Source organism: Poromitra crassiceps (genome assembly GCF_964638095.1).
Source record: "Poromitra crassiceps genome assembly, contig: HAP1_SCAFFOLD_1726, whole genome shotgun sequence".
Classification (NCBI taxonomy): domain Eukaryota; kingdom Metazoa; phylum Chordata; class Actinopteri; order Beryciformes; family Melamphaidae; genus Poromitra; species Poromitra crassiceps.
The window spans coordinates 1-20789 of NW_028150688.1; the positions used below are offsets into that span (position 1 = coordinate 1).

Sequence of the window (20789 nt, forward strand, 5' to 3'; positions counted from 1 at the left end):
CCGTCGTGTTTTGAATAAGCTCTTCTCCTTTTAGATTGTGATTCAAAGTGTCCGTCGCCCGCGTTGTAGCCAAGTAGCCGCAACTTTGAAGAATGATGTCAACTGAGCGCTAGGCATTTCACTACAGTACTACGGACTCAGAGTGGAGGAAAAAGTCATACAGGTTTGTTTGACACTTGGCTTGTGTGTGTGGATCTGCACTGCCCTGAACTAACCATTTAAATCTGACTGCACGCTGCGACTCGTATCAGTCACCCAGACTTTGTTTTCTGAAGCATTGCCTTGATAAGACGTCAAATCTAAGGAAGAAAAAAAGGGATTTCAAAATTGTCTATAATGTGTAATTTAGCCTCACTTTGATGTACAGTAGAAAAGAATAGAATGCAGCAGCATGCAACGATGCAATGCAAGAGCACAGTGTTTAAGAAAGGTTGAACGTTAGCACATGGTCTTCTTCACAGATGCCACCTACATAACTGTGGCAATGAGTCTAAGGTTACACATCTGAATGGATGAATTCATGTCATGTAAATAGCTAAGTTACAAAGTAGCCCTCTGTTATCAAACATAAAGGCTATGTGAATGATTTGAGCAGAGAGAATGTGCTCTCATCTCTGCATGGCTACTTGGGGGCAGCAACCTGTATCAAATTATAGTCACAATCTTGATGTAGAGGGTGTACATTTGCATTTTGGTTGTTCATTGAAAGTCAATAAAAACGGTCTTGCATTGGTTTCCCTTTGGAACTGTAGTTTAAAAGCAATGTAGCTCAACAGGTTTCTATTTGGTCAACTGATTTTAGATGCATTTTTATTTTTGCTTTGTATTAATCCTCTAATTTGTCACCCTTGTTGGCTGCAAACAGACAGCAAAGATCTGGCTCTGAAAATGAGAAGTCTAATTCACAGTAATTGCCAAATTGATATGACCATGAGATTTCTACAGTCTTAATGATTGCACACAGTTTTCAAACTTCTGGCTCGGCTGATTTTCTTCAGTCCTGCTGTTTGGTCCAGGAAAAGTCTCTAATAAGTTCTAAGGAATTTGCCTTAACAGTTTAATGAATAGAATTGCACACTTCAATTTATTATTATTATTATTATTATTATTATTATTATTATTATTATTATTATTATTATTATTATTTTCTATTAACAGGAGGCTAATAGTGGATTTTTTTTGTGCAAGGTTTGTTGGCAAGGAAACGGATGAAAATAGACTGATTTGCTTGATTTGAATGTTTCCCAGTACTGCATGGGAGAGAATCGTAATGAAATGCTAAAAACTCCCACAGGAGCAGTAGATTTGTTTTTGCATTTTGTTTTTGCTCCAAATTCACCAAATCATATTGGGACAACTTGTTGTACATCAGTGACAATTGGAGTCGTATTAGAATTTACCCACACATGGCTGGCTGGTAATACATTTTATTTTCCTCCACTAGTCTGTAAACACAATTTCTTTTTGTTATAAATGAAGCTCGTTTGACAGCAGTTTTAATCAGTTCAAAGGTAGCCTCACTTGGATGACACATTTGTTTGCGAACATAGATGACACATTTGTTTGTGATAATACTAGCCGGAGATTTAACTGCACAATAACCTTTCAAACTCTGTCAGTGCTACAGCCGGCTCACTCGAAACTGCAACTGTCTGAATGAAACAAAATGAAAATCTTATCAGCTGAAGAATCCAGAGCAACTCCTCCCAGTTGAAGTCTGTCCCACCAGACGACTGCGGCAGTTTGGCGTAAAACGGATAGCATTGATACTCTCATTAAAAACCTGTGAGGTTTGATTTTGGGCCAGCGATGAAGGGACTCATGTTTGTGTGAGGATGCCTCTAATTGGTGCTTATATTCTGAGGACTCAATTTTCCATGAGGCGTGTGAATGTGCCTGTCATTTCTATCTATCCACACTGTCTGTGTGTTTGCTGTACCGAGGCAAGCCGGCTGTGGATGAATGTTTTTGTGATCAAACATTATTGACTCCCTCAGTCGATAACCTTGGCAACAGTAGTCTGAGCTGCACATTTGCAATGGAAGGAAGGGGTTCGGTAGGGAGGCTGGGGCTTCCATTGGTGTGTGTGTCCGTGTCTGTGTCCGTCCGTTCAGAGATGGAGAACAGTTGCTCTGGTTTCTTTCCATTTGTATCATCCCATAGGCAATATCTGAGCATTCCTCTCTCAATTTGCTGTCCCCAGGCTTTAGCTTGCTTACACTGATTTACATTATGGATGTTAATAATTAATCGATTAATCGATAATTAAGAATTTGATCGATCAAACTATATGTTAACCGATTAATTGTCAATGTAGGCTATGTGCTATTTTGTCATTTTTCTTTTCTTTTCTGAAATTGTCTCAACACCACAAGGGCAAAATGTAACTTTCACTGCTCATACAGCGGAAGAAGAAAGCCAAGACACCCAAAATGACAACAGTAATCATTGGAAACATTGTAATACCATGTTGAAATATCTCATGTCCACAAGCACAATGACAGCTAATGCAGGACGTTTAGTTGGTTGATCAACTTGTTGGGTAGGCCTAAAGACAGGTGTAAAACCCTGCATTTTGTATTTTTTATTTTGTATGTCAAAAGCAGTTTTTAATATAATCATTAATTGATCGTTAACCTGACCAATTAATCGATTAAGAAAATGTATAACAAAATTGCATCCCTAATTGACATTGTCTTTCTCTCTGACCACCTCTCTCTTTTCCCTCCCCCTTTTGCCAACTCTATCACTTTACTTTCTCTTTGCACTCGCTTTTGCATTACCAGTGAAATTAATCAAGCATGTTGACGTCTGGCTTGACTTCATTATATCATAATGAAGTTTAGCCTCAGGTGCCGTGGAAAGGAAAGGAAATGGGTTAGCTGGAGAGTTGCCTTGCCCTCGTACCACCATTATCTCAACTCATAGTTTGACACAAGGAGCTGTGGAAAAGCAATATTCAACAAGGACATTTCCTTTTCAAGCTTCGATTTCTTATCCGGTTGACTTTGTCAAAATCGGAGTTTTATAAAAATTAGAATGCTAGAAGATATTAGGATGTCATCTTCTTTCATCTCGACCTTTTGTTATTCTGTTTTAAGCCAACGTGGGGCCCATCATGGCTTCATCCTGTGCCTTTTCTGTCCCAGTAATGAGCTGTTTTGCGGCTCCTAACATCTGCCAAACTTGGAACATTGTGAATGCGAGACTCATCTCCCATGCATGAGGAGTCAGCCGTCCTTTGATTTGCCCTCTTTTCTCTGCCTCTGTGGAAGTGCTCACCACCAGACTTTGTCGACTGAGTAGTAAGGCTGAGAAACTTTCTTACCCCACTTTTGGCAGCCGCTCTGTACGATGAGAGGTAATTTGGCGCTCGTTCTGAACAGGGTTTTTTCCCTTAGTATTGTGCACACGGGGGTAATTTAAAACACACGTTTCTGTGGGCACAATGAGGTTTGTCCAAAAGAAAACACTGCTTTAAATTTCACTGCCCGTCTATTTGGGGCGGGTTCCATCTGTGTTGGAATTGGCTGCATCTGGCTTTAATTTAGAGCTGAAAGTGAACTTTACCCTCACCAATAACCCGAGTAGGCAACCACCATAAACCTCTGTGTAGTGTGTACACAGTCAACGCTTCTCGGTAGGTATATAACTGCATATCCATATTTTAAATAATCTTGAGGGTGGCTTTAGCAATGTGCAGAGATAAAGTAAAATGAATGCTGTTGTAATAATAATAATAATACACAATAAATATTGTGGTCTAGTGGGGAAATTACCCGGGGAAAATAGTCTGTCTCAAATTACTATGCCATCCTTCCAGTGCAGCTGGATGTTGGTGTCCTCCAGCCTATGATAACCCAGTAAATCTCATAGCATTTAAATCCTTCTACCTAGCAGCTAGCTACGTGCTGAACAACAGCACAATGCTTTTCGGGTGTTTATTCAAGGAGGGGTAATCGTTGACAGTTTCACACATTTAATTGTCAATATTTTAAGAATTTCAACGCCTCCCATCTCTCATTAACTGCAGGGAAGGGAAGCCTTGTGTAGATGATGCTGTCACCCCAGCAATTAGTCAAGTCATTCACATCATCCATCCAGGTAACGCTGATAGGTAATTGAGGCCTAGCACTTTCTCTTGAGAGGAAGGAGCTCCTCTGCTCTTAATGCATCTCATTGCTCTGCAGTGTTCAGGGCTTGTTCCAGCTTGCCCCGACTTCCCAGGCTGGCTGAGGTTATGGCCCTCCCTCTTAGCCCAATTCTCCCCATCCTAACCCCCCATATCTGCCCCCCGATCTAACCTGAACCCCCATATCTGCCCCCCCGATATAGTTCCTGGCTGGCAGATCTTTGCTGTCCCAGCCCGTGTCAGATGCTAAATGGCACTTGGAGATCATACAGTCAGTGACGTGGATGTTCACTGTAATAGGAGGCAGACATCCTGATTCTTATCAAAGTTGGTTTTTACATTTTACACTTGCTTTCTTTGCAAGTCTGTTGGAACTGAATACATTTTCATACTCTATTAAATCGCTGTTACCTCTTTTTTTTTTTTTTTTTCATTTTGAGTGGGTGGGGGTTATTTGGTTATTGTTAATATATTTCGCTGGAAATATCTGCCTGGATTTTGCTTGATGAAATACTATTTAGATTGCAAATCTGTAATAGCTTAGTGGTACTTCTTTTGTTTCTGAGATATCGGAGGTTATTTCAGCCATGCAGTCCTCTTGATAATTCATGTGTAAAACCTAAACTTACATTGAGCAGATGGAAAAACCTGCTTTTTCAGGGTGCAAAAGAAAAGAGAACTGTTGCCCCTTAGCTTGGGATCCCCCCCCCCCCCACACACACACACAATCCATTGAAGCTTGATGCTGTATTTTCAGGAAGGAAATTGAAATTTCACAAAAAAAGGAAGAAACAAAGATATACCTAGCCTACCGGTATATCTTTTAATACTGAATAAAATTTCCTAAGAGAAAAATTGTATCACCATTTTAAGTTAGAATGTAACTTATTTCTGTTGGTCTCCCAACCCCAGTCATATTTACATTACATATTTTTCTAGAAATAGTTGTGCAATTCTGTGGTGAAAAACACATACTGAAGCTGTACTTCCCCCTATGTGGGTATGTTATATTTTTACATTAGTGACACGACTGGCCTGATCTCCTGGGGGAGGTGTGAGGCAGGAAGTCATGTATACAGCTTCTTATCTTGGCCCTTGTCACACTCTGCAGCCACCCATCTCTCTCTTGGCCTCCTCCAGCTCTGTGCTTTGCCACCTCTCTCTCCCTTGGCCTCCTCCAGCCCTGTGCTTTGCCACCTCTCTCTCTTGGCCTCCTCCAGCCCTGTGCTTTGCCACCTCTCTCTCCCTTGGCCTCCTCCAGCCCTGTGCTTTGCCACCTCTCTCTCTCTTGGCCTCCTCCAGCCCTGTGCTTTGCTACCTCTCTCTCTCTCTTGCCCTCCTCCAGCCCTGTGCTTTGCCACCTCTCTCTCCCTTGGCCTCCTCCAGCCCCGTGCTTTGCCACCTCTCTCTCCCTTGGCCTCCTCCAGCCCTGTGCTTTGCCACCTCTCTCTCTCTTGCCCTCCTCCAGCCCTGTGCTTTGCCACCCATCTCTCTCTTGGCCTCCTCCAGCCCTGTGCTTTGCCACCTCTCTCTCCCATGGCCTCCTCCAGCCCTGTGCTTTGCCACATCTCTCTCTTGGCCTCCTCCAGCCCTGTGCTTTGCCACCTCTCTCTCTCTTGGCCTCTTCCAGCCCTGTGCTTTGCCACCTCTCTCTCTCTTGGCCTCCTCCAGCCCCGTGCTTTGCCACATCTCTCTCTTGGCCTCCTCCAGCCCCGTGCTTTGCCACCTCTCTCTCCCTTGGCCTCCTCCAGCCCTGTGCTTTGTCACCTCTCTCTCCCTTGGCCTCCTCCAGCCCCGTGCTTTGCCACCTCTCTCTCCCTTGGCCTCCTCCAGCCCTGTGCTTTGCCACCTCTCTCTCCCTTGGCCTCCTCCAGCCCTGTGCTTTGCCACATCTCTCTCTTGCCCTCCTCCAGCCCTGTGCTTTGCCACCCATCTTTCTCTTGGCCTCCTCCAGCCCTGTGCTTTGCCACCTCTCTCTCTCTTGCCCTCCTCCAGCCCTGTGCTTTGCCACCCATCTTTCTCTTGGCCTCCTCCAGCCCTGTGCTTTGCCACCTCTCTCTCTCTTGCCCTCCTCCAGCCCTGTGCTTTGCCACATCTCTCTCTTGGCCTCCTCCAGCCCTGTGCTTTGCCACATCTCTCCCTTGGCCTCCTCCAGCCCTGTGCTTTGCCACATCTCTCTCTTGGCCTCCTCCAGCCCTGTGCTTTGCCACCTCTATCTCTCTCTTGGCCTCCTCCAGCCCCGTGCTTTGCCACCTCTCTCTCTCTTGGCCTCCTCCAGCCCTGTGCTTTGCCACCTCTCTCTCTCTTGGCCTCCTCCAGCCCTGTGCTTTGCTACCTCTCTCTCTCTCTTGCCCTCCTCCAGCCCTGTGCTTTGCCACCTCTCTCTCCCTTGGCCTCCTCCAGCCCTGTGCTTTGCCACCTCTCTCTCCCTTGGCCTCCTCCAGCCCTGTGCTTTGCCACATCTCTCTCTTGGCCTCCTCCAGCCCTGTGCTTTGCCACCTCTCTCTCCCTTGGCCTCCTCCAGCCCCGTGCTTTGCCACCTCTCTCTCTCTTGGCCTCCTCCAGCCCTGTGCTTTGCTACCTCTCTCTCTTGCCCTCCTCCAGCCCTGTGCTTTGCCACCTCTCTCTCCCTTGGCCTCCTCCAGCCCTGTGCTTTGCCACATCTCTCTCTTGGCCTCCTCCAGCCCTGTGCTTTGCCACCTCTCTCTCCCTTGGCCTCCTCCAGCCCCGTGCTTTGCCACCTCTCTCTCTCTTGCCCTCCTCCAGCCCTGTGCTTTGCCACCTCTCTCTCCCTTGGCCTCCTCCAGCCCTGTGCTTTGCCACCTCTCTCTCTCTTGCCCTCCTCCAGCCCCATGCTTTGCCACCTCTCTCTCCCTTGGCCTCCTCCAGCCCTGTGCTTTGCCACCTCTCTCTCCCTTGGCCTCCTCCAGCCCTGTGCTTTGCCACAACTCTCTCTTGGCCTCCTCCAGCCCTGTGCTTTGCCACATCTCTCCCTTGGCCTCCTCCAGCCCTGTGCTTTGCCACATCTCTCTCTTGGCCTCCTCCAGCCCTGTGCTTTGCCACATCTCTCTCTTGCCCTCCTCCAGCCCTGTGCTTTGCCACCTCTCTCCCTTGGCCTCCTCCAGCCCTGTGCTTTGCCACCTCTCTCTCCCTTGGCCTCCTCCAGCCCTGTGCTTTGCCACCTCTCTCTCCCTTGCCCTCCTCCAGCCCTGTGCTTTGCCACCTCTCTCTCTCTTGCCCTCCTCCAGCCCTGTGCTTTGCCACATCTCTCTCTTGCCCTCCTCCAGCCCCGTGCTTTGCCACCTCTCTCTCTTGCCCTCCTCCAGCCCCGTGCTTTGCCACCTCTCTCTCTTGCCCTCCTCCAGCCCTGTGCTTTGCCACCTCTCTCTCTCTTGCCCTCCTCCAGCCCTGTGCTTTGCCACCTCTCTCTCTCTTGCCCTCCTCCAGCCCTGTGCTTTGCCACCTCTCTCTCTCTTGGCCTCCTCCAGCCCCGTGCTTTGCCACCTCTCTCTCTCTTGCCCTCCTCCAGCCCCGTGCTTTGCCACCTCTCTCTCTCTTGGCCTCCTCCAGCCCCGTGCTTTGCCACCTCTCTCTCTCTTGCCCTCCTCCAGCCCCGTGCTTTGCCACCTCTCAGCCACTTCGATCTGAACGTAAAATGCAAGGGACCCATCGACACGCACACTAATCACACCAGTGTGCCTGCTCGTTAGCCGTGCCCTCTCAAGTCAGCTAGCCTAATAGGCATGTCCTAATGAGCTCTAATGGAGGATGGCCAATTTGCATGGTCAGAGCCATTGTCTCTTTCTCAAAGCCACTTCTGAAGACTCGATGCCAAACAGCTGATCAGGGGTATAACATGGCTCCATCATGGGGGCACTGTGGGGGGGGGGCTTCAAGGCTTTCTGAGAGCATTGCTCTTTCTCTGGCACTGTGGGTCCATACTTGATTCTTACCATCCTCGTCACTGCTGACATCAACCTAACAGATGCATTCACACCATGCCTAGGGAAGAGTTCTCGCCCCTTCCCCCCCCCAACCCCTGATGTTATTTTAGTGATTGCAGCCTTTTTCAAAGAGACAACTTCAAAGCTTGATTAAAACCAAGCAGGGCAACTCTCACTCAGCGTGACTCTCTTCACAATGCAAAGGAAGGTTCTTTGTTTGAAGAGAGAATGAATTGGACTAGATGTTGTGAGCAGTGTTGCTCTATGCAGCGCTTGTTATTTTGCGGTGCATCGGGGGCAAAGTGATGGATGCTCCTCTAGCCACAGAGTGAGGTCCTCTGAGGAATCCTCTCCAGAGTCCAGAGCACTTTATTTATACTGGGAGAGCATGCTGTACGTCGCCTCTTAATTTCATCACTGACACTTTATTCCTCCCTTTTGCGTACTTTTATTTATCATTTTTTGTATATTGGGGTTGTAAGAAGTGATTTCCCAAAGAGAAAGATGGCAAACGGGTGCAGGCAGGTTTATTGCATTGGCTCTGGGCCATCTCGTTTCTGCTCAAAAAGTAATGAATTCTCTCAAATGACCCAAGCAATTCCAATTTGTGAAACAATTTCATATGCCACAGAAAGTGCTTCTTTGTTTTATAGCAGGTATTGCATGCTGGTACTTGGGGGCTTGAAGTTGCAGCAGGCCCGGCGGTGGAACAATTACACCAGCCTTTTTTACTTGTTATCCATGTGACCAAAAGGGCCACATTCAGTGTCTCAACTGTTGTGAAATGTAGCTTTTCCCTGATGTAACGTCTTTCTGTCTTGCTCTCTTCTCTTGCTTCCAGGCCTGCTGGTTCACACTGAGAAGGGAGAACATGACTCACCGGCCCCTGCCAGAGCTTGGCAAGGGGCAGCTGTGCCAACCTCGTCCCTGCCTGCCACTTTAGAAGACACCCCAGTACACCATGACGGAGAGGCATTGAGGTTAGCCTCCTGACCATCATCTCGGTACCCCTCCTCTCCCCTGTCCCCTCCCCATCCTGCCCCAACATGCTGCGCTTCCTGCCTCTCAAACTGGGCCGCCTCTACCGCTGTCTGAAGCTCCTCTTGGTGGTGGGCTTGTTTGTCATCTTGCTGATGAACACCCACAACCTGTTCGCCACCTTCCAGAAGAACGAGCTCACAGACCGACGCTTCATCAACCTTAACAAGTGTCCCGCCTGCTTCGGCACCAGCTGGTGCCGCAAGTTCATGAACGGCCAGGTGTCCTTCGAGACCTGGGGCCGCCTGCGATTCCTCGACGTCTTCAACGTCAAGAATGTTTACTTTGCTCAGTACGGCGAGCCCCGGGAGGGCACCCGCCGCGTGGTGCTCAAACGGCTCGGCTCCAACCAGGAACTGGCCGACATCGACCAGAAAATCTGCAAGAGGGCCACGGGCCGGCCGCGCTGCGACCTCATCCAGGCCATGTACAAGACCGAATTTGCCCGGCTCAACGGGGACGTTCGTCTGCTCACTCCAGAGGTGGTGGAGGGCTGGTCAGACCTGGTGCACTGCCCCTCTCAGAGGCTGCTGGACCGCGTGGTCCGCAGGTACGCCGAGACCAAAGACTCAGGCAGCTTCCTGCTCAAGAACCTCAAGGACACCGAGAGGATGCAGCTGCTCATGACCTTGGCCTTCAACCCAGAGCCGCTTGTGCTACAGGTATTGTGATCTTTTTAATGTCTTTTCCATGTGCATAGATTTCCTGGACAGCTACTATTCATTGCACAATGCACGTGTCCCTAAGTGTTCCACCAAAACAATGGTTCAGGAAGCTTCCAGGTCTTGACAAAGAGCTAGCTGATCTGCAATCTGGGAACCCAGTCTATTTCTGCACGTAAAAATAGACTCTGGGACGGCCGTACATTTTTTTGAGGCTCCCTGTACAGCGCGGATCTTCCACCCGGGACTTCCATTTCCGCGCAGCGGTGCCTTTTAAAAACATACATTCCGTCGCTTTTATTTTGAATGCTAAACGTCAAAATTCTTATATATTCACTAGCGTTCGGGACCGGAACTCTTATATTTACCGGTACAACAAGAGAGCGGCACTGCGTGGAGGCGGACGTCCCGGCCGGAAGATTCAGGCTGTACAGGAAGCCTCAAAAAAAGGTACAGCTGTTCCCAGATTGGCTGATCTGTGACCTGGATTGCCCTTGGATGAGGAAGAGCCTTCAGGAGAATAGGAGTGTCAGTATGAACCAGGCCTGGGTATTCATCGGCCGGTTTCACGGTATACCACGGTTTGAAACCACAGATTTTTCCACCATAACCATTCCGACAGTATCAGCTGTTTTTGGCTGGCACAGCTGCTAGCAGCCTTGCTAGCATGAGCTGCTAGCCGTTAGCTACATGTCAATAAGGTTAGCTGACAGGACTCAAGACACACAGAGGCAGACAGACGCCCCACACACACACACACACACACACTTTTCACCAACAGAAATGTTGCACCACACGGTGAAACGCTGCGTTTAGGAGACGTTGTGCCCAAAATGACATGTGAGACAGAGTAAAAACTAGCTTTAATGCTCGGCGCGGAGCAGGCTCGGCTGTGGCCTGTGTCTGGCTGCTGTCGCTGATAGCTGCATCAAGCTATCTTGGCGTTAACCAGGACGAGACAGGAAGTGGAAGGATTTTGCCTTGAGAATTAAAGCATACTGTAGATTGTGTCACTTTTGAGAAAAATGTGAGAATAATGCTGTCTTGGGCTGTGCAAAGCAACATAAACGGTTAGAGAAGTATAATGGTAGAAAAGTATAATATAATACGTCCAACACACCCTCCAGTCTTCAGAAAAGAATTTAATTTATGTTCGAAATGTCATATAACCCCTAACATACTAACCCACAATGTTACAAATGTTCTATATCATGTTATTTTGTCATTTTAAGATATTTAATGCGTTACTGTAAGTTTCCCTGCTCTGCTGATTAGCCACAGTGTCCCCAGTGTATTTTCTTGACAAATAACCTTATAAGTCCTAAAACTATGCTGTTGGTAAAAACGGGTGCTGACGTCAGACATTATGTTGTCTAACGAGTGACGTGTCAAATACAGTATTTACAGTAAGTACCATCTGCCGTTAGCTAGCCGTTAGCCGCTACATTTGCTAAGTGTTCACCTTGCTCAAAACACGGCGATAGTAACTTTTAACCAGTTCGAGTTACGCTATTCCCACAAAGTCCATCAGCTTCAATATCTGTTGGCCGTTTTGTTGACAATAAGCGATACGTGACGTGCATTGTTACAGCGCGTTCGCATACGTTTTCATCGAACATCAAAGTGAAACGGGTAGGAAAAACTGACTGGAGTGGGGCTTTAAAAAATAATGTGAAACAGTGTTATTTTTTTCCTAAGTTCAAAATCTCATACTGGCTAGGCTTGCCGCGATTTTAGGTGTTACCGGTGTTACACGGTGTTGGGGGATACACCGATTACATAACGTGCCCACCAGTAACACCTTTTGTTTTTATGGAGGAAGAATTGAAAGGAAAACTCCGCAGTTTCAGCGTGCGGCGGTGTAAATTACAAGCGCTCCCTCTCGGCTGCAGTGTGGCTCCGCTGTTATGGTAGACCAGCAACTAATGTTAGTTAACGCTATACATCTTATGAACACAAATGATGCGCTCCTCATACACATGTAGGTAAGACCCTTAGCTAAGCCTGCATGCGTGTGCATACTGTTGTCACTGCGGGCCATCTCTGGAAATGTGCCTTTTTTTCCACAACGAAAAGTCGATGCTAACTTAGCACCAATGCTAACGGGAGGGAGGACTTACCAGCATTCAGTCATTGCCTGCTTACTGCTGCTTGCTGGTATTGTTAATCCCATGTCAGAAAAAGTCTCCAGGTGTGTCGCTAACGTTAGTTTCTTTTGAGAAAGATTGTCTCCACGGGCGTCTGAAAAGTTGTCTCGAGTCAGATGTAGCCATGAGTTGTGATGCAGCCAGTGTTGTATATGACTGTGAGCGTCCATGCTAACGTTAGTACTTTAAACAGCACCAGCGTGCGTCTTGTCTCTATGAACCTACAGAATGGACGGTTAAAGCATAGACTCTTGCTTACTTTAAAACTTGTATTATCAACATACATATAACCTAACGTTCGCTCTAGTCTAGCTGCTATGGATACCCGACTGGTGTCTCACTGTTATTGTTCCCGGGAACAACATGCACTAGTAGGAACTAACATTCCCGGTGTAACTGGTAATACCGGTGAGGTCACGTGCTTATTATTCTCTGTGAAAATGTTCACACCGTGGCATCCCTAATACCGGCCCATGCCTAGGCCTGGGTGTTGGCCAACCAAGCCCGCAGTAAATTACAGGCTGGCAATCCTACTCTTCCTTCCTCTGCCATAGATCTGAGACGAGCCATCACACCCTCCCTAAAGTCTAGGCCCTAGACCCCCTTAAAGGCCCCCTTAAAGTCTAGGCCCTAGACTTTAAGGGGGATGTGATGGCTCGTCTCAGATCTATGGCAGTGTGGCCCTAGACTCTATGGCCACACTGCCATATATCTGAGACGAGCCATCACATCCTCCTTAAAGTCTAGGGCCACACTGCCATAGATCTGAGACGAGCCATCACACCCTCCCTAAAGTCTAGGGCCACACTGCCATAGATCTGCGACAAGCCATCATACCCTCCCTAAAGTCTAGGGGCACACTGCCATAGATCTGCGACAAGCCATCATACCCTCCCTAAAGTCTAGGGGCACACTGCCATAGATCTGCGACACGCTATCACACCCTCCCTAAAGTCTAGGGCCACACTGCCATAGATCTGAGACGAGCCATCACACCCTCCCTAAAGTCTAGGGCCACACTACCATAGATCTGCGACAAGCCATCATACCCTCCCTAAAGTCTAGGGGCACACTGCCATAGATCTGCGACAAGCTATCACACCCTCCCTAAAGTCTAGGGCCACACTGCCATAGATCTGAGACGAGCCATCACACCCTCCCTAAAGTCTAGGGGCACACTGCCATAGATCTGCGACAAGCCATCATACCCTCCCTAAAGTCTAGGGGCACACTGCCATAGATCTGCGACAAGCCATCATACCCTCCCTAAAGTCTAGGGGCACACTGCCATAGATCTGCAACAAGCCATCACACCCTCCCTAAAGTCTAGGGCCACACTGCCATAGATCTGTGACAAGCCATCACACCCTCCCTAAAGTCTAGGGGCACACTGCCATAGATCTGCGACAAGCCATCACACCCTCCCTAAAGTCTAGGGGCACACTGCCATAGATCTGCGACAAGCCATCACACCCTCCCTATAGTCTAGGGCCACACTGCCATATATCTGAGACGAGCCATCATACCCTCCCTATAGTCTAGGGCCACACTGCCATATATCTGAGACGAGCCATCATACCCTCCATAAAGTCTAGGGCCACACTGCCATACAGTATATCTGAGACCAGAGCCATATAATAGAAGAGTTCCGACATCTTCATTCACTCCAATGGACCAGTTTTTTTCCAGGAAGTAGAAAGTGGAACTCTTGAGTAAAAAAAGCAGCACTGTCGAGTTGCAGCAAAATAGACAGTTTGTGTTGTACTTTGAAAGGGTTTTTCATCCCTTGAATCAAATTGTACATTATCAGCTTTATTTTAGCATGCAAAAGCAGCGCGAGACCCATTCCTGGCTGTTCATTGGCTAATGAGTCTCGCATTTTGGTCCTCCGCTGACGCCACTCTCTTACTAGAGGACACTATCTGAGACGAGCCATCATACCCTCCCTAAAGTCTAGGGGCACACTACTACATCTCCCCTATCAAGAGCCCAAATATCCCCCTGCTCAGCATGGAGGAGGCTTTAAGTGCTGTGGCCTCCCAAAAGACGAGAGATTTTGGCTAGCGGCAGTACTGCTGCATATTGAACACTAAACAGTATGTAGGGCAGTTTTGAATTATTCAAGGGTGCATCTGTAAATGGTCCGAGTTGTTGTTATTTTTAGCTCCTGTCTATCATTGGATGTTGGTCATTGCTGGACTTCACCGTACTTAAGGAATTTCTTACAGTGCTGCTCAATGTTATTAGCACTAATATTGTTGATTGTTCTTGAAGTATTTCTTCACGTGCGTGTGTGTGTGTGTGTATTTGAAGGAAACTGGGAAAATCTATATTATTGGCACAAAAATCAAATAATAGCAACACAAATTAAAGTGTTATACATTGACTTAAATCAGCTATGGAAGGTAAATCTCATTGGACTGCAATACTGTGCAAGTTCATGATAAAAAAACGGAATTGTTAAAAATAAAATGTATACTCTATTATTGATGCAATTGGATTTTAATTACATTTCAAAATTAAATATACCCTATCACTCATGCAATTGGGTTTTAGTAATTACTGAGGCCTGAAGTGCCAATAAAATAATTGTTTTGTTCACTGGTGTTGAAAATCCTTTTTACTTGACCTAAATTAGCAAATGGTAAAAGGGTGCTTGCATTTCTCAGCGCTTAATTGTCTTCCTTTGACATCAGGTTATTCTTTCATCCTTTGCGTCAAGGCAGCTGTGATATACAGTACGTATATCACAGTGGCGCTATCCACCTCCTTTTGATTTACAAGCAGCCAATCAATTGCAATTTCAATCCAGCATTGACCATGACTTGTGAGGGGTCAGAGCAACAATGGTTATGGCCTGTGTAGACATTCAATAACTTACGCTGACCTCCAATCCACACACACACACGCACACACACACACACAGGGCCGGACACCTCCAGGCATTTGGGAGGACAAAAGGCGAGATCAACCCTTTAGTCCAGGCGATCTATAAAATCTGATTAGCCTTGTGTGGTCGCTCGCCCTACCCCCTACTCTCTCTCTTCTTTCTTTAGCCTTTCTGTTCTCTCTCTCTCTCTCTTCCGTCTACTCTCTCTCCTTTCTTTAGCCTTCACTGTTCTCTCTCTCTTTTGTCTACTCTCTCTCCTTTCTTTAGCCTTCACTGTTCTCTCTCTTCCGTCTACTCTCTCTTCTTTCTTTAACCTTCTCTCTCTCTCTTCCGTCTGTGTCATCCTCCCCTATTTCTGCCCGTCCCTTGTCTACGCTCCACAAACTCTGTCCAGATAATTCCATCAGTGTTTTAATGCCATTATGCCCCAGTTCAGAGGCTTGGTGAATCATCCCCTTCCCTTTATTGTGCACACAACTACTTGCATCATAACACACACACACACTATGTGCACACAACTACTCGCATCATAACACACATCACACACACACACACAATATGTGCACACAACTCTTCGCATCATAACACACATAATATGTGCACACAACTACTCGCATCATAACAAACATCACACACACACACACACATGTCCACACAACTACTCGCATCATAACACACATCATCATCACACACACACACACACACACACACACACACACACACACACACACACACACAATATGTGCACACAACTACTCACATCATAACACACATCACACACAATATGTGCTAGTGTTGTCACGGTACTCGGTACTTCGGTACTTGGACGGTACTACATTGCTACGGTACTGAACGGTACCCGTTTTTCATGGTACCGAGGGTACCGAATTTACTATTTAGTTTGCCACCATGGCTTGGCTTCATGGACCCAGCCGCCAGCTAACGTTAGCCTGTCTGCCTGATCAACATACATACATACTGCGCATACAGCCCCGCGCACTTCCGGGACTACGGTGTCCCCGAACGTCCACACGTAATCGCGAACAGTCATTCACAGCTTGTAATGTTGACACGAGCAGTGCGCACTGCGCACAGGCAGCGAAGATAATGGCTAACAGCTACAGCAGGAGCGGCTGCTCCTGTCCTATTCCAACAACTCAACTTGTTGAGAAGAAGAATGCAAAGAGTCGCATTTGGAAATATCAGTCCCCAAAGTCCCATCTGCAAAAAGTGTGAAAGGGAGTTCCAAACCAAACAGGATAACACATCCAATCTCGCCAAGCAGCTGAAAGACAGGCACCCAGACCTGTTCAAATGATTCAAGGTTGGTTACTTCTTTCAAACGGTGTAAAATAACACGTTTAACAACATATCAAACAGACCTTATCCTGTCACATTCGTTTTTGAGATAGCTGGCAATGCATTGTGTAACCAAAAAACGTTTGCGCTAACGTTAACGTAACGTGTTTTGTAATGGAATCATTATGGGACCCGGCTAATACCTGGTACAGCGTTAGCTAGCATAGTGTAACACGTGTGCAATGCAATGTTTGTAATGGAAACATTATGGGACACGGCTAATAGCCGAACTTAGCCATAGTTAAAAATAAATACAAGCTTCTTTCGGGTGAAACATGTCCGTGAATTAAAACTAGCTACATAAAATTGCTTGCACTCTACATGTGTGTATGTGCAGTTCTCTTTATCATCTCTTTATTTTAGTAAATCTCACTGACGTTACTTTCCATTTAACAGTATGCGAGAGATGAAGATGAAGAGGAAGGCACAAGTCGCGGAGCCCAAAAGACCACCCAGCAGACAATTCCTGATGTTTTTGAAAAGCAGAGGAAATATGACAAGAACTCACATGAAGCAAGAAAGTGTGATAGGGCATTGGCAGAATTCCTATGCATCGATCAAATACCAATATACACCGTTGAAAAAAAAGGATTCCAGCAATTCTGTGAAATAAATTTAATTATAATATTTAATATAATAATACAATTAAATACTTGAGGGCTACATGCCACTGGTGTTGCACTGTCTGTACTCACTGCCATACAGAGTTGAATGTAAGAAGAAGTAAGCAGAAGCACATTGTTTTGTTTTAAAGTTGAAGGCTACAGTACCGTGGAAATTCACTAGTACCGGTACCGACTACTGAATTATTGGTACCGTGACAACACTAATATGTGCACACAACTACTCGCATCATAACACACACACACACACACAATATGTGCACATAATTACTCTCATCATAACACATCACACACACACGCACACAATATGTGCACACAACTCCTCACGTCATAACACACATCACACACACACACACACAATATGTGCACACAACTACTCATCATAACACACATCACATCACACACACAATATGTGCACACAACTACTTGCATCATAACACACATCACACACAATATGTGCACACAACTACTCGCATCATAACACACATCACATCACACACACAATATGTGCACACAACTACTCGCATCATAACACACATCACATCACACACACAATATGTGCACACAACTACTCGCATCATAACACACATCACATCACACACAATATGTGCACACAACTACTCGCATCATAACACACATCACATCACACACACAATATGTGCACACAACTACTCGCATCATAACACACATCACACAATATGTGCACACAACTACTCGCATCATAACACACATCACATCACACACACAATATGTGCACACAACTACTCGCATCATAACACACATCACATCACACAATATGTGCACACAACTACTCGCATCATAACACACATCACATCACACACACAATATGTGCACACAACTACTCGCATCATAACATCACATCACATCACACAATATGTACACACAACTACTCGCATCATAACACATCACATCACACACACAATATGTGCACACAACTACTCGCATCATAACACACATCACATCACACACACAATATGTGCACACAACTACTCGCATCATAACACACATCACATCACACAATATGTGCACACAACTACTCGCATCATAACACACATCACATCACACACACAATATGTGCACACAACTACTCGCATCATAACACACATCACATCACACACACAATATGTGCACACAACTACTCGCATCATAACACACATCACATCACACAATATGTACACACAACTACTCGCATCATAACACACATCACATCACACACACAATATGTGCACACAACTACTCGCATCATAACACACATCACATCACACACACAATATGTGCACACAACTACTCGCATCATAACATCACATCACATCACACAATATGTGCACACAACTACTCGCATCATAACACACATCACATCACACACACAATATGTGCACACAACTACTCGCATCATAACACACATCACATCACACACACAATATGTGCACACAACTACTCGCATCATAACACACATCACATCACACACACAATATGTGCACACAACTACTCGCATCATAACATCACATCACATCACACAATATGTGCACACAACTACTCGCATCATAACACACATCACATCACACACACAATATGTGCACACAACTACTCGCATCATAACACACATCACATCACACACACAATATGTGCACCACACATTTGACACAAGTGGCTCCCTGTGCTAAATAGCCATAGCGTGTTTACAGGGGGACTGGTGAATAGTTGAGCTGGTCCTGAACTTGTGACCTGTGGGCATAATAAGCAGGAACGCAGGAGAGGGGTAAGGGAGGGTGGACATGGATTGTATGTGTGATTAATGTAGAGGAGAATGGGCCAGACAAGGGGAAGAAGCACAGATCCTGAGTGGCCTGTCTGTTCTCAGCATCACTGAACTCCAGAGATGAGACAGAGAGAGCCAGGTTAGGCAGCACAGATGAGACAGAGAGAGCCAGGTTAGGCAGCAGTAGACCATAAAGAATTCATGACGTCTATAGAGAGTGAGCAGAAGATGTGCTGTACTACTACAGCGCCATAGTCTCTGACTGCGCCTTTCTCACCAGAGGTTAGTGGTGGCGTATGGGGACTGATTCAGACAAAGAAAATAGAAGAATGTCGAGCAAGTTTTCTGAGCCATCATTTGATGAAATCTGTGATTTCTGTCGTTTCTCACACTTCCTCTTGTTAGAGCGAGAGCGACTTGCTGATGCCCGGGTACAGTTTCACAACTCCTCAGTGAGCCGGAGAGGCCAGAATCGCTTACACTGTAATTCAACTGCGCTATATTTAGACTAGATGTTTTCCTGCTGTTATTGGTCACGAGCATTATGGTTTTGGGGGTTTTCTCTATGGCTCTCTCCTCTGGCTTTATTCAGCTGAATAATGTGAATAACATTGCTGTTGTCTGCTCAGCGAACTGCACGCTCAAGAATGGCTTCTGTTTCCACTCGTTTCAAGCCACAGGCAGTAAATCGGCCCTGTTTCAGTATGAGAAACCAGACCCTCTTTGTCAGGGGGAAAACAATCTGCCGTGTTGTTTCGGCTTTGGCCAACAATGCGTTTTCTGTGCGCTCTGTGGAATACAAACACACATACACATATACACACACACACACACGCCCCTCCCCCGCCCCCACTCCTCTTGTCACGTGGTGGAACACAATTTGGCTTTGGGGAACAAATATTTTTGGAAGACAAAATGATGACAGTCGAACAAGAAAATCCTTGTGAAATGAGAAGCCCCTTATGCAACCAGGTCTCCCCCCCCCCTTGTGTTACCTTAGCCAGTTTTTGTTCAGATTAATATTACTGACCTGAGAGGGGGGGAAATGTTTTCCCTATTTTTGCAGAAGTCTCTCTGTTACGACGCTTATTATGCTTGTGTTCAGACTAGTCCCCTGGCACAACCATAGAAATTACATGCACCAACGCATAGCTCTTGATACAATAACTTCTCATTAAAAGTGAGTGATGTTTTTCCCCTTATTTTTCTAGTTGGAGCGTATTTGAAATTGCCTTTGCCGTCCTCGGCCTGTCCGCTCCAGCTCCATGACTCACTGATTTATCAGCTGATGACCGTGTTTGATCACCTATGTCTGAGTAGACTTAAATTAGAGCAATTTACCAAAGCCCTCGCTTCCAAATCATTAAGCTGGGGTGCGTTAGCCAGCAGCATGTTACTGTGCTGCTAGCACCCCTCTTTGGTCCTGGGCCCGTCATTAAGCTGGGGTGCGTTAGCCAGCAGCATGTTACTGTGCTGCTAGCACCCCTCTTTGGTCCTGGGCCCATCATTAAGCTGGGGTGCGTTAGCCAGCAGCATGTTACTGTGCTGCTAGCACCCCTCTTTGGTCCTGGGCCCGTCATTAAGCTGGGGTGCGTTAGCCAGCAGCATGTTACTGTGCTGCTAGCACCCCTCTTTGGTCCTGGGCCCATCATTAAGCTGGGGTGCGTTAGCCAGCAGCATGTTACTGTGCTGCTAGCACCCCTCTTTGGTCCTGGGCCCGTCATTAAGCTGGGGTGCGTTAGCCAGCAGCATGTTACTGTGCTGCTAGCACCCCTCTTTGGTCCTGGGCCCGTCATTAAGCTGGGGTGCGTTAGCCAGCAGCATGTTACTGTGCTGCTAGCACCCCTCTTTGGTCCTGGGCCCGTCATTAAGCTGGGGTGCGTTAGCCAGCAGCATGTTACTGTACTGCTAGCACCCCTCTTTGGTCCTGGGCCCATCATTAAGCTGGGGTGCGTTAGCCAGCAGCATGTTACTGTACTGCTAGCACCCCTCTTTGGTCCTGGGCCCGTCATTAAGCTGGGGTGCGTTAGCCAGCAGCATGTTACTGTGCTGCTAGCACCCCTCTTTGGTCCTGGGCCCATCATTAAGCTGGGGTGTGTTAGCCAGCAGCATGTTACTGTGCTGCTAGCACCCCTCTTTGGTCCTGGGCCCGTCATTAAGCTGGGGTGTGTTAGCCAGCAGCATGTTACTGTGCTGCTAGCACCCCTCTTTGGT

The 20789-nt window shown here is 46.7% G+C and overlaps 1 pseudogene across 1 annotated transcript; it reads left to right on the top strand.

Moving 5' to 3' along the window:
* Positions 1 to 41: 41 nt before the first annotated feature.
* On the top strand, positions 42 to 19006 carry LOC310772017 (divergent protein kinase domain 2A pseudogene; annotated as a pseudogene). The gene is made up of 3 exons: positions 42 to 163; positions 8918 to 9776; positions 18981 to 19006. The product of its transcript is annotated as a divergent protein kinase domain 2A pseudogene (transcript).
* The last annotated feature ends 1783 nt before the right edge of the window (positions 19007 to 20789 follow it).